The sequence below is a fragment of the Dipodomys spectabilis genome, unplaced genomic scaffold, assembly GCF_019054845.1.
Source record: "Dipodomys spectabilis isolate Male_0828 unplaced genomic scaffold, ASM1905484v1 ptg000086l, whole genome shotgun sequence".
Classification (NCBI taxonomy): domain Eukaryota; kingdom Metazoa; phylum Chordata; class Mammalia; order Rodentia; family Heteromyidae; genus Dipodomys; species Dipodomys spectabilis.
Window position 1 is genome coordinate 202,382 of NW_024870763.1, and position 14,948 is coordinate 217,329.

Here is a 14,948-nt window from a genome sequence, read left to right on the forward strand (position 1 = left end):
ATCTTCTTTTTTTCCTTTTTTAAATTTTCTTTTCAATTTGTGCCAGCACTCCCACTGGAACTGAGGGCCTGCACACTCACTGGGCTTTATATTTCTCACGGTCAGCACTCTACCACTTGAACCACACCTCCACTTCTAGTGGTTATTTGAAGGTGGCTCACACCTATCATCCTAGCAACTCAGGAAGCTGAGATCTGAGGTTTGCAGTTCAAAGTCAGCCTGGGCAGGAAAAGCTGTGAGACTCTTATCTCCAATTAACCACCCCAAACTGGAAGTAGAGCTGTGGCCCAAACTGGTAGAGTGCTAGCCTTGAGTGAAAGAGCTCAGGGAGAGTACCCAGGCCCTGAGTTCAAGCCCCAGGACTGGTAACAACAACAACAAAAAGCCCATCAGGATAGAAGTTTCTTTGTACAACGACTTAAAGATCACTTTTAAAAAATAAATAATGTCATCAAGAGTGTTAGCTTCTCCGTTCTCTGTTCCCCTCTATTGGCTTCATCAGATCTCACGATGTGGCATAGAGGAAGTCACTTCAGGGAAGGCTTATTCTCTGCTATTATGGCCTGTCAGTGAAAGAGAATCACTTCACAATGCTAATCCCCATTCTTGTTGCTTGGAAAATCTACATATCGTATGGCAATAACTGGGGAAATTCTGACTGGCTGAGCATGGATCAGGTAACTATTCTAGAAACCGAAGTTAGGTTGGGTTGCTGGTGGCTCACACCGGTAATCCTAGCTAATCAGGACGCTGAGATCTGAAAACTGACAGGAAAGTCTGTAACAATTTTACCTCTCATTAACCAGCAAAAAGCCGTATGTGGAGCTTTGGTTCAAGGGCTAGAGTATCAGCCTTAAGTGGAAAAAGCTCAGGAGCAATGCCCCAGTCCTGAGTCAAGCCCCAGGAACAGGACACACATTCATACACACACACACACACACACACACACACACACACACACACACACACACACACTCATTCACAGACACACCCACACACACTCATATACACACAAGTAATATAAAAAAGAAACTGGAGATGGTCTGGAAGGAGTAATGAATTCGTGCCCACATGAAGCACTCTTATAAAGGAACTAGCTTGAAGAATGACACAGAATCATAAAAGCAATATGTTCCTTCACTGGGTGGCTAGATATTTATGCACACACACACACACACACACACACACACACACACACACACACACAAATCTGGTAGTTTAAAAAACTCTCTCTGATTCTCCATTAGTTGGGGGAAGATGACTGTATGGGGAGTGATAAGTTATGCAGATAATATTTCTATATACCCACAGGAGCCTCTGCTCCCAAGGGCAAGTGCCTTGTGAAAGCCACGGCAGGGCCAGGAAGGGAGCAGGAAGGGAGAAGAATGAAGTCTGGCAGGTGTTGCTTGCATCTGGAAGTAAGGCTGAATGAGCCAAAGATGTTTCCCCCAGGTTGTTCCCACATGACCAAAGTGGCATTGACATTGGCATTGACATTGGTGGGCAGAGTGTGGACTTGATGGAAATTTATGTTGCTCTCTGAAGCTTAGCACCCACCGCTGCATGGAGAGAAGAATTGCTCAGTGTAGTCAGAAGGTTACAGTGCCTAGGATGGGGCTCTGAGCCACGATCAGGAGGTCTGTGCTGTGTGGGGGCGGGGGCGGGGATGAGGGATGGTAATCATCTCAGAAGGACCACTCGGAACACTGTCTGTGTATATAGGGGATGGGAAGGTGTGATTTGATGGTGTTTGGTAGCAGTTGCTTGCTTCTCAGGGGCTAGCCATGAAGAATGGAAAGAGAGAGAGAGAGAGAGAGCATGGAACATGACTTCAATCAAAGTCATTCATCTACCAGGCAGTTTCTGACCCTGCTAAGAGAGACTGCAGTGATTTTAACCATGCTATTGACTATATAGGAATAGAGCTAGAAAGAGAGATAATTTGATTAGGTCGCATAATTTTGTGTGTGTGAGGCCCAATTATATGATAAGGCTTATATAAAAAGATAATATAGCAAGGCCAGGATTTGCATTCAATGTTATGACTTTGCCTGCCTGCCTGTCTTCCTGGCTGCCTTTCTTTTTCTTTTTACTTTTTGTCTTTCCTTTCTCTTCCTCCCTTTCTTTCTCTTCTTTTTTCTTTCACTTTCTCCATTTCTTTCTCCTTATATTCCTTCCTTCTCCCTCCCTCCCTCCCTCCCTCCTTCTTTCTTCTCTCTCTGTCTTCCTTCCTTCCTTCCTTCCTTCCTTCCTTCCTTCCTTTTTTCCTTCCTTCCTACCTTTCTTCCTTCCTTTCCTTTTTTTCTGTGCTAATACTGGGGCTTGAGCTCAGGGCTTCGTAATCTTGCTTGGCTTTTTCTTTCTAAGCTAGTGCTCAACCACTTGAGTCTCACCTCCACTTCCAGCTTTTCTGCTGGTTAATTAGAGATAAATGTCTCAAGGATTTGGCTGCCTAGACTGGCTCCAAACCCTGATTCTCATATTATCAGCATTCTGAATAGCTAGGATTACAGGCATAAACCACTAGCCTATTTTGCTTTAGAAATAATTTGCCCGCTGGGCATAGGAATCTCACAGTTATAACTTTGAAGCCAACCCTGGCAAAAGTCCATGAGATTTTTTTTATCTCCAATTCACCACCAAATAGCCAGAATGGAACTGTTCAAGTGGTAGAACATTAGCTTGAGTGAAAAGCTAAGGGACAGCACCTAGGTGTTGAGTTCAAGCCCCAGGACCAGAACAACAACAAAAGATGAGATGAGATAATATGCATGATGTCCTCTAGCAAGGAGTCAGGAGGCTCTAGCAAGGAGGCTAAAGAGTGGAGGTCACCTGCTGATAGAGAAGCCCTGGAGTCCCCCTTACAAAACCCTCAGCCTAGGAATCAGAGATGGCTCCGTGGGGACTGAGAGCCATCTTCTTCATTAGATTATAGCCCACTTCAATGAACACCTTTATTCCAGTCTATCCTTCTCCCTGGCCCTGTGTGTGTGTGTGTGTGTGTGTGTGTGTGTGTGTGTGTGTGTGTGTGTGTATGTGTGTGTGTGTGTGTGTGTGTGAGAGAGAGAGAGAGAGAGAGAGAGATAGCAGTGAAAAGTCTATTTCACAACATGTAGGGCAAGCATGAAGTATACCTGACAAGAAGGCATTGTTCTTGCAGCCATTTCTGATCATGTAGGGCAGACATGACTAATCAGTCTCATCACCGATTCCCACCATCACATCTCTCCTTTGTACCAGGTGGGGCTTTGTAGCTCTGGTAGAATTGATTTATCTGTCCTAGCATAAGCTACAAAAGCATAACTGCAGCCTAGCTGCAGAAGCTTTAGCCTTGGAGATTTTGGAATGTCTTATCACTTCAACAACCATTTACTCATTTAACACACATACACACACACACACACACACACACATTACAAAAAACTGTTATCTTTAGGTAGCTGAACAAAGAGGGTTTCAATTCAACATGTCTATGAGTACAATGCATCTTGATCAAACCCAACTTTTCTATCCTTCCTCTCCTTCCCCTCAATTTTCCTAGTTCCATTTACACACATATACATTGACTATTATGATTGCATTTGTGTACCCTTCCTCTCTTCATTTGCCTGCCCCCTCATCCTAGATCTCATCATCCCAACATTAATATCTCAATTTCTGGCTTGCTGGTATTCATTTTTGTAAGTTGTCCAAATCCTCCCTCCACCCCAGCCATACTTCAGTTAATACGTGTGTGTGTATATATGCATATGACTCTTCAATAGAGATGTTTTAGAGTTGCGTGAGTGGATGGAGAGTTTGGTGATTCATTGGAGATCAGTCTCACAGACTTTCCTGCCCAGGCTGGCTTAGAAGCTCGATCCTCAGATCTCAGCCTCCTGAGTCGCTTGGATGACAGGGTGTGAACCACTGGGACTGGCTTCATTGTCCCTTTTGGTGTCATTGGCCCATGGTCCTTGAAATACATCCAGCCCAACCTTGATCTGCTAAGCTTTTCTCCTCATATAACACCTGTATGGCCAACTAATCTTAGGTTGCATACCTCTGGGCTCCAGGAGCTCATTTTTGCCCAGAATAGTACATTGTAGATGTACTATTGTAGATTTATCTTTGTTCTTGTGCTGGTAGTGAGGTTTGAACTCAAAGCCTCACACTCTTGCTTAGCTATTTCCACTCCACTTCCTGCTTTATTACTGAGATGAACTGGAGATAAGAATCCCTCAGGGTTAGGAATGTGGCTTAGTGGTAGAGTGCTTGCCTAACATGCATGGAGCCCTGGATTTGATTCCCTACTACCACGTACACAGAAAAAGCTGGAAGTGGCACTGTGGCTCAAGTGGTAGAGCACTGGCCTTGTGCACAGAGGCGCTCAGGGACAGAGCCCAGGCCCTGAGTTCAAGCCCCCAGGACCAGCAAAAAACAATCCTTCAGATTTGTTTGTACCCTGGCTGCCTTTGAACCATGATCCTCAGATCTCAGCCTCCTGAGTAGCTAGGATTCTGGGCATCAAATACCAGCACACCAGCTTAGAGAGTACTTTAAGCATAATCACCAAGCCCAGGCTTTCAGAAGTGTCTCATATTTAAAATAAATTACCTGTCTTGGTATCATTATTCATTGCTGAAATGATTTATATACCAATTGCATGAGGAGTTTATTTCTACAGTTTCTCATAAATATTATGGATCAATTAGCTCCTTGGTACTTTTCCCCCACCTCATATGAATGGAAAGGGCCAGGCCAGGCTATTTCTTCCCATATTGTAGGTGCAGGAGAAGTGGATACCTCAGCATTCTATCTTCTGCCAAACCTGGGTCATTAGTTGTTCATCCTGGCTTAGGTGGCCCTGATGCCCTGCCCAGGGTCTTGTCTCTGAGCCTGCTACTCCTGCTACTTAGTCCATTTGCAATGGTTTTAGACATCTTCATGACAGAGGATGCTGTAGCTTGGCATATAATTCACAGATAAAGATGTAAACCTGAGCTGGGGGCTGGTAGCTCAGGCTTGTAATCCTGAATAGGAGATTGAGATATGAGGGTCATGATTCAAAGCCAGCCCACACAGAAAAATCCCTGTGAGACTCTTCTCTCCAATTAACTACTCAAAAACCAGAAGTGGAGCTATGGCTCAAAGAGGTAGAGCACTAGCCTTGAGCAAAAGAGCTCAGGGACAACTCCCAGGCCCTGAGTTCAAGTCCCACAGCCATCAAAAAAAATAAAACCAAAACAACAACAACATAACAACAAAAAACAGAATCAAATCTGAAAGTATAGGTCTCAGGTTGATATTGACAGGCTTAGAATAGCGAGAACCTTCATAGTGCGTTATTAAACAAGAATTCACTCCAAAACATTAGCCAACAGTAGCCATTGGCTTACTAAATGAGACATTCAAATTGCCCGCCCTCTCTCCCTCCCTCCCCTCCTTCCTTCCTTCCTTCCTTTCTCTTTCTTTTTTGGTGCCAGTTCTAGGGCTTACACTCAGGGCCTGAGCACTGTCCCTGAGCATTTTTTATTATTGTTAATAAATTTTTTATTGTGAAGATACCACACAGAGGGGATACAATTACAAGAGCAAGGTAATGAGTACATTTCTTACCAAGCATTGCTGCCTCCTCCTTTGTTTCCCCATACCATCCCTGCCCTCCCTTCTTCTCTCCCTGCCCGCCCCTTCTCCAGCCAAAGTTGTAAAGTTCATTTTTCAACATAACATCTTGTACATCTCATTGTTGCAATGGGTCAGCCTTATCCCTAATTAAACAATTTGTTTTTTTTCCTTCCCCTCCTCAAATTATACCAATATCAAATACAGTGAAAAGAGGGGTTATACTGTGGGGGGAGGGACATACAAAGCAACAAAGAAATCATCTTATAAATATGTTAGAAACAATAGCAAGAAAGAAAAACCACTTGAGTCATTATCTTTGGGTTCATTTTGCTTAACATCAACTTATCTGACCATTACTGCTTGTCTCAGACATATACTAGTTATTGCAAATAAGGGAAACCATGGAACCTATGTTTCTTTGGACCTGGCTTACTTCATTTAATATGTTTCCAAGTCTTCCCATTTCCTAACAAAAGGGGAGATGTCATTCTTTTTGGTGGAGGCATAGAATTTCATTGTGTATATACAACATTTTCTTGATCCATTCATTTACTGAGGGGCATCTAGGTTGGTTCCATATTCATAGTTGTGCTGATAGCTTTAGTATGGTCTTGTTTGGGATCATTTGTATAAATGCACAAAAGTGGGATTGCTGGATCATAGGGTAGCTCTATGTGGAGTCTTTTGAGGAACCTCCATACTACTTTCCAAAGTGGTTGAACAAGTTTACACTCCCACCAACAATGCAGTAGGGTACCCTTCTGTCCACATCCCCTCCAGCATCTGTTGTTATTAGAGTTCTTGATTATAGCCATTCTAACTGGAGTGAGGTGGTATCTCAATGTTGTTTCGATTTGCATCTCTTTTATGGCTATGGAAGTTGAGCATTTCTTCATGTGTGTATTGGCCATCCTTCTTTCCTCTTCAGAGAAATTTCTCTTTAAGTCTTTAGCCCACTTATTTATTGGACAGTTGTTTCTTTAAGGATTTGTTGTTGGGGGATTTAATTTTTTGAGTTCCAGATATATTTTAGATATGAGACCCTTGTCAATTGTATGGCTAGTAAAGATCTTCTCCCAATCAGTGGTCTTTCTATTGATCTTGCTAGCTATGTCCTTTGCCAAACAGAAGCTCTGCAATTTCATGCAATAGCATTTGTACAACCTTTCTTTGATTTGTTGTGTTTCTGTGTCTCTATTAAGAAATTTTCTGCCTGTGCCAAGGAGACCTACGGTTTCTCCTATTCCGTCCTGTAATGTTTTCAGAGTGTCTGCTTTGACTTCGTGGTCTTTGATCCATTTGGAGTTGATTCTGGTGCAGTGTGATATAGAAGGATCTAGCTTTAGTTTTCTACAAGTGATTAACCAATTTTGCCAGCACCATTTACTGAGGAAGCTGTACTTCCATTCTATTATTTTAGCTCTCTTATCGAAGATTAGATGACTATAGTATGGTCTGTGGGTTCATTTCTGGGTTTTCAATTCGATTCCATTGGTCCTGATGTCTGTTCTTGTGCCAGTACCAAGCTGTTTTGATTACTATGGCTTTGTAGTTGAGTTTGAAATTTGGTATTGATATTCCTCCAGCACTGTTCTTTCTTTCTATTCGGGGACTTCCATTGTTCCATATGAAATTTTGGATTGCCTCTTCTATTTCCTTGAAGAATGAGGTTGGAATATTGATAAGTATCACATTGAATTTGTAGATAGCCTTGGGAAGTATTGCCATTTTCACAATGTTGATCCTTTCAATCCAGGCACATGGGAGGTTTTCCCACTTTCTTAGTTCTGTTTTGATTTCCTTTTTCAGGTTTTAAATGTTTTCATCATAGAGATCCTTCAGTTCCCTGAAGATTTTTGCTCAAGGCTGGCACTCTACCACTTGTTGGAAATAAGAGTCTCATAGACTGTTTTTGTCTTGCTCAGGTTGGCTTTGAACCATTATTCTCAGATCTTGGCCTCCTGAAGAGCTAGGATGACAGGAACTACCAGCCAGCCCTTTCTTTCATTTTTTCTTTTGTTCTTTTTTTTTTTTTTTGATGATACTAGGGTTTGAACTATTGCTGATCAGGTATGAAGTGCGGTATTAATGTTGGGCAAATGCTTGAAAGGGTTACCATTAGTTTGGTGGGCATATTGGGAGAATTCACAGGAAAGATGTTATCTATAAGGAAGCTTTATGTATTCAGATACGTGTGTGCGCATGTGGTGTGTGTGTGTGTGTGTGTGTGTGTGTGTGTGTGTGTGCATATGTGGTGTTATTTTGTGCTTGTCCTGGGGCTGGAACTCAGGGTCTGCATACTGTCCTTGATCATTTTTGCTCGACTAGCATTCTACCACTTTGACCCACAGCTCCACTTTTGGTTTTCTGGTGGTTCATTGCAGATAAGAGTGTCACAGACTTTCCTACCTGGGTTGGCTTTGAACCATGATCCTCAGATCTCAGCCTCTTTAATAGCTAGGATTACAGGCATGAGCCACTGGTACCTGGCACTATAAGATGTTCATGAGGTTAATAAAGAACAGATGACAGATGGAACTAAAGCAGAGAATGATCTCTGAGGGGGGAAATGCGGTACCTGGTAGGTTCTCCAATCATATTTGTGGGAATGAACTGCACCCTGCTGGAATGGTAGCTCTAGATGGCCCCTTCCCCTCCTCCTGAAGCCAGACATTGAAATGGATTTGTCTCCGTGTTTACAGACTTACGTCTTGCAAAGCCCAGGAAAAGTACAGCCAGTCTTTTCACCTTGTGCTAACATTTGAAGGGCAGGGAAGAAATAAACTTCTCCCACGAGGCCAATAATGATGACTCTCAAGATTGTGGTTGGCGAATATATTCCGTTTGCAATGTGGCACTATAAATTATCCTGCACCAGGCCCCATGGCATGGCAGTGGCTCACGTGGCACAATCTGTCTGTCTCTCTGTCTTTCTTTCTGTCTTTCTCTGGAGGAACAAGAATAGCAATGTAGAACTGCAGAGAACCTCAGATTTAGAAGGGCACCCTCTGGGACCCAGATCCTTCTCTCACCAGAGGAGGGAAACTGAGGCTCTAGGAGCCAGCAACGTATGCCACTGACACAGAATCATGGCACCCCAGTGATTGAAATGTAAGTCCTCGAATTCAGTTCTTTCCTTGTAATATTTTTTTTTTACTTCTGCCTTGCTTCTTTCACTATATTTGTTCTGAATGTTTTGGAATTGTCTCTTTTTTATTTTTTGGTCAGTCATGGGGCTTAGACTCTGGGCCTGGGCGATGTCCCTAAGCTCTTCAGTTCAAGGCCAGTGCTCTACTACTTGAGCCACAGTGCCACTTTTGGTTTTCTGGTGGTTCAATGGAGATAAGAGTTTCACGGACTTTCCTTCCTGGGCTGGCTTTGAACTGCAATCCTCAGATCTCAGCCTCCTGAGTAGCTAGGATGACAGGCATGAGCCACCAGTGCCTGGCTGGAATTGTCTTTAAGTATAATGGAGTTGTCATGTAACAAAGCAGTTGATGAATTCAATATGTCTTAGTCCATGTTACTCCTTTCAAAATTCTCACTTATTCCTCTCCTCCCCTCATTCATTTTCATTTTGTAAGAAATACATATGATTCTTGACTGTTTTCTCCTTTTCTTCATTCATTTACTCATTTCTCCTTGACCCTACTCTATTGTTTTTGAGTACCTGATTCCTGTTGTTTATTTTTATTTTGTTGAACTTTGCCTTTCTAAGGAATTACACAATATTTGAGATGACATTTGAGTTTACTGTATTTCAGTGAATGTACCTGCATATACCTGCACACCAACCAATGTATTTACTTATGAATGTATCAACTATCTAGCTTCCACTTAGAAAGGAAACATGTATCCTTTGTTTCTCTGGGTCCTTGTGATTCTTTTTTTCCTGCCTCACTCATATTTGCTCATTTTCCTTTGATGTACAAAATGTTTAATTTAGCTTTTTTGCTCAAAGCTAGTACTGTATCACTTTGAGCCACAGCTCCACTTGCAACTTTTTTGATGGTTCATTGGAGATAAGAGGCTCATGGACTTTCCTGCCCAGGGTTGGCTATGAATTGCAATCCTCAGATCTCATCCTACTGAGTAGCTAGAATTACAGGCATGAGTCACCAGGGCCTGGCCACAAGTAGAACTTTATTAGCCATGGAGCTGGTATTTAGAAGACACTAGGGGTGAGGAAGACGCTAGCTAAACCAATCTAATGCAATGCTTACTGCAGGCTAGCTAGACTGGTAGGATATCACATAGACTCAGATCTCAGCCTCCTGAGTAACTAGGATTACAGGTGTGAGTCACCAGCACCTGGCTCCTTCAGGAATTTCACTGCTTTCACTACCTTTAACTCAGAATTTCCCTTTCTGATTCCTTGATCCTGAAATCTTCCTGCTGGTATATTTATATCATTGCTCTAACAATATTGCCCTATAATTTCCCATGTTATGGTAACATAATCAGAAATTATGATATTAACTAAAACCTGTTATTATGTTAATGATTTATCGGTCTTTTCTTCAAATGTACAGTTCTCTAAGTTCAGAGCAAGTGCTGTGTAGATTACCTTCGCTTGACACAGGCTCTGCCACATAATAGGTGATCAATAAATACATGCTGGATGAGTATCTTGCCCATGTAATTGTAACCCCTCTGTACAGTATGTTCACAAAAAATAAAAAAAAAGAAACTCAGGCATTGGCTTTGGTGTTGGATGACCTACAATTGCTCCTTTCTGACTCAGTTTACCTCACTAAAGATCAGACTCCCCATCCTTCCTGCCTCACAGATCTTGCTGTGAGGATCAAAACTGTTTCTATCATGAAGGTTTGAGAACTTTCAAAAAAAGCTCAGTGTGAGTGCTCAAGGTGAGGAATTCTTATCTTGTTCCTGTGCTTACTTGGGCTGCCTGAGGGACTGCAATATTTCCTGATTCCTTGTCAGACTTCAGAGAAAGGGTCCCCCTCTCAAGCCCATCACCCCCACCTTGAAGAAACCAATTCAAGTTTGTTCCAGAGAAGTGTTGAGAAGGATCATTATGATGCTCTTCCTCCTCCTCCTCTCCCTCCCTGCCTGTCCTACTTTGGCAGGATTGTGTCACAATATCACCAGAGGATTGTGTCACAATATCACCAGCTCTGTCACAACTATCTGCTTTAATATCCACCACACTTTTAAGACTTTTTTATCTCTCTAATTTCTTCTTCATCTCTTCCTGTCTTGGTTTATTGGGATAATATAAAGGTGAATTGCTGATAAAATTGTAGATTTGGTTAGAATTCTTAGGTGACTTCATTTATTAAATAATCATCAGTGAACACATAGTAATGGTGGGAAGAGAGGAAAGAAGACTAGTTTATATTATTTTAGGGATGGGCATCTGCAAAGTGAACAACTGCTCCCATGGGCCACAGCCTGAACAGTTTTGCTGTTACTTATTCTCTTGTAAACTATAATCAAATATATATTAGTAATTACATTAATATATAACAACGTAATATATAATATGGAATAATTACAGTTGTTAGAGATTATATTTATTTGATTATATTTGTTGTAGAATCCATTGCTGCATATTGTAGAAACAGTAAAGAAGGGCTGGCTAGAGCATCAACATGCTGAAGGCAATAGAAAGCAATATCAAGTACTTGCTACAGCAACATATACTGTATACTAAGATTGAAATGATGCAGAGATTAGCATGTCTCCTGTATAAGGATGACAAACAAATTGCTGGAGCATTCCATATTTTAAAATATTCCAAATGTATGGCTATATGGCAAGAAAAGGAACAATCAAATATTTAGAGCCAAACTCTCAATTTCTAGAAGTCTGGGACCACTTAGAATATAAAGAAATGCCTATATATACTTTAATAGCTCCTAAGAGATTATTGTTTGTCTCCTTAGTCCATATGTAAGGAACTCATTTAGTGTGCAGAGCAGTTTTGTAGTTGTAGGAGATATTGTGAGATATTTAACAGAGCCTGAAGTAAACCTACTGAGGTGTAAAGGTAAGGAGAAGTGATACTATGTCTTAGGATAATAAAGATTTGTTATTGTTTCTGTATTGGTGGAGGTGACAATGGATGGGGTGGGAAAATTGTGGTTGAGGTCAGAGTGGAGGCAGAGATTTCTTTCCAGGAGAGGGTAGTTGAACACCTGGCTGATGGTGGGGGTGATAAAGGCATAGGCTGAAAAAAATGAGCCACAGGAATGTTGATGACTGTGGGAGCACTGAAGAAAGGGAGAAGCTGGAAATAACTTTTAGGTCTATACTTTAGAGGAGTGAGTCTTCCTTTGCCACATGAGTTTGAGGCATACAGAAAAGGAAAGAAATTACCATAGTATCGAATATGTTCTACAAAGATAAAAAGAACAGTTAACATCAAACTACAGCAGCATTCATCATGTTCACAAATCCATTTTGTCTTCCTAGGTACCGAACTATATTTTCAGTCCTTTCTTGGAGCTAGGTAAAATAATATGGTTAATTTCTAGACAAAGGCACATAGGTGTAAATGGTATATGCTATTTCCAGCTCAATCCATAAAATCCTCTTATTTTATTCCCCAGCATCTGTTCTGTGGCGAAGTTGGAAACTACATATTCCAAATGTTAAACTGCAATAATGAAGAATCTTGTCTCTGTAAGTCACCATTTAGATGAATGAGAGCTTTCCTGAATAGCTATGTAACCAACTGAACTATGACTTAAAGTACAAATTAATCTTTATTTTAACCATGATGAATATAGTGTGTGTTTAACCAGAATAGCCAGTGACACAAATACTTTGTATTAAGCAATTTTATGTTTAATGTAGCATCTGTTTAATGGATGGGCTAGCCCTAAAATCAAACTTCATTTACACTCTGCTTGGATTAACGCGTGATATCATGGGTTATTGTTCCAATAGAATTTTAGAATCTTTTCTTGTTTACTCTCCTATTTTGCAATCTTAGTTGGTAAATTCTGGTGGTTAGATTTTAACTTAGAAAACTTCATGGTGTATTTTGTCTATTACTTTCTTATTTGAAAAAATCCTTTAACAGGTAAAAGAGGCTTGAAGTATAGAACTTATTTCACAATTTCTTGTCTGATATACTACTGGGTGTGTTAACAAATATAGTTTAGAGCCTCTCTTATTTTTTCTTTATTTGACAGCCAGTAAATTTTCTGGTACTGTTACATCTATGACTCTCTTATTTTTTCTTTATTTGACAGCCAGTAAATTTTCTGGTACTGTTACATCTATGACTTCATAAATTGGAAATGTGGTCCGAAAGAGAAAAACATTATGACTTAGGAACTCATTCTGCAACAAGATTTTCACCCAAGGTTTCATTGGAATTATGGTCTATATGTAGAATCTGCCTTTATGGTTTAATGTTGAAATCTGAAATGAAAGAATTAACTATGAGGGTACTTTTGAAATCTCATTATTTTCATTATAGATTGAGTAATAACAGGCAACATTCTGATTATAGAAACTAGGTAGAAGTGATGTCTATAAACTAGATTGCTAACCTTAGTTTTTGTCACTTTGTGTTTCCATTGAATGAAATTTTGTTGTGCTGGAAAGTGGCAGCTAAGATACAGCTTAAACATTTTTCCAATATGAATCTGTATTACATTTGTGATTTTTGTGCTAGTGGATATTGAAACTGGTATCTTAAGCATGCTAGATAAGCATTGTCATTAAGCTATATCTCTAATCCTTTATTTATATATAGATATATAGATATAGATATATGAACATTTAAAACAGAAGCAACACAGAAGAGTATAAAAGTGAAGTGCATCTCAAAACCTACCAAGAAAGAACTGTTAAAATTCTGAAGCAGATTTTTATGCCTTCTTTATTTCAAGAAACAAAATAGTCCTCAGACATAGATACAAACACACATATAAATGGAATCAAAATACAGATTTTTGTAATTTACAATTTTTCTCACAAGCCTGAAATGTGATTGTCTCATGTCAATAAATAAGAATCACTTTAAAAACGCTATGAAATAATCTTTTATAGAAAATACTATAATATAACTAGTGTAGAACACTGAGGTTTCTAGTTTTCACCATTGTGAGAAATACTGCCCTTAACTAATGTGTGTATGTTTGGGTTTTTGTGAGTAGTGTAAATTACTATGGTGAATTTGCTTGGAGGGAGGCAAACACATTTAATATTTCTAAATTTAATAGTATTTGAAAGAGTGTACCTATTATGGTCAATGAACAAGAAAGGCAGTAGAGAGGATAGTGCCTACCATTATAGAAACTGAAATGAAGAAGTTCATGATCCTCTTTCATGATAAGTGAAAATTACCTGAAATAAGTGATTGAATTTTTGCTGTTTCTAAAAGCTATTCTGACTACTGAATTCCAATGTCAGACAAGATTTCCTGATACACAGGAAATGAAACTAATATGTAAATGTAGTGTAGGTAGAAAGACAAGAAAATTTTTTGTTGGAGTAGGATAACTGCATAACTTGTTTACATTCAGTCCTCTTCTCTTATTCTGAGATGATCTTGTGGAATCTGAGATTACACCTGAGGTACTATCAGGATTTGTGAGGTTCTCTGTGAGTTCCTCACATATTGTATCTGATTGACTCATTGTTGTTTTATTTCCATGTGAAGAAGCTAGTAGCCTTTACTTTTTCATTTCCTTCTCTTCTTTCTTCTGCCTGTGTTAGCTGAAAAATACTCTGAAATGTTGAATCAGAATTTGGAGGAGAGTTAAGTTTGAGAAACTAGGTTTGAGAGTCTTTATTATAGCAGCATTGATAACAACAAAAACAAATTAGAGAACTAAGGGATCATCACTGGTTTGTCTTTTGCTTTCTGAAGATTTGATGCGTAACACCTCTGCATTGTGTAATGTGATTTTTAGATCCAGGCTCTCTTGTAGCATCCAGGGTTGTATTCTAAAATGCCTCAGCTCAGAAGAGAGACACATTTTCTATTGCTTATAATTTGTTCTGCTTTCAGTCCATGTTCACATGATATCACCCTTATTACATGGAAACAGGAAAACTGAGTCAGCACAAAGATCGTAAGGACAACTGTATGTAGAAATAAGGCCTGGAGTCCTTTCACATCTCTATGGCTAACTGGTGTGTGAACTTGACAAGATTGTCAATGATTTAGTACCTTAGCTTTCATGTTTATAAAATAATGATAAGAATATGTCTTTTTACAAAAGATTATTTCATAGTTTTTAAAAGTGATTCTTATTTACTGACATGAAACAGGTGCATTTCAGGTTGTTGAATAAGTGACTATATGTAAAGGCCCATAGCATATTCTTTTTTGGGGGGGGACAGGGGATCTGATCGTG

The 14,948-nt window shown here is 39.9% G+C and overlaps 1 pseudogene; it reads left to right on the forward strand.

Annotated features, from left to right (window-relative positions):
* Positions 1-11,262: 11,262 nt before the first annotated feature.
* Positions 11,263-11,360, forward strand: LOC122111710 (annotated as a pseudogene).
* Positions 11,361-14,948: the final 3,588 nt, after the last annotated feature.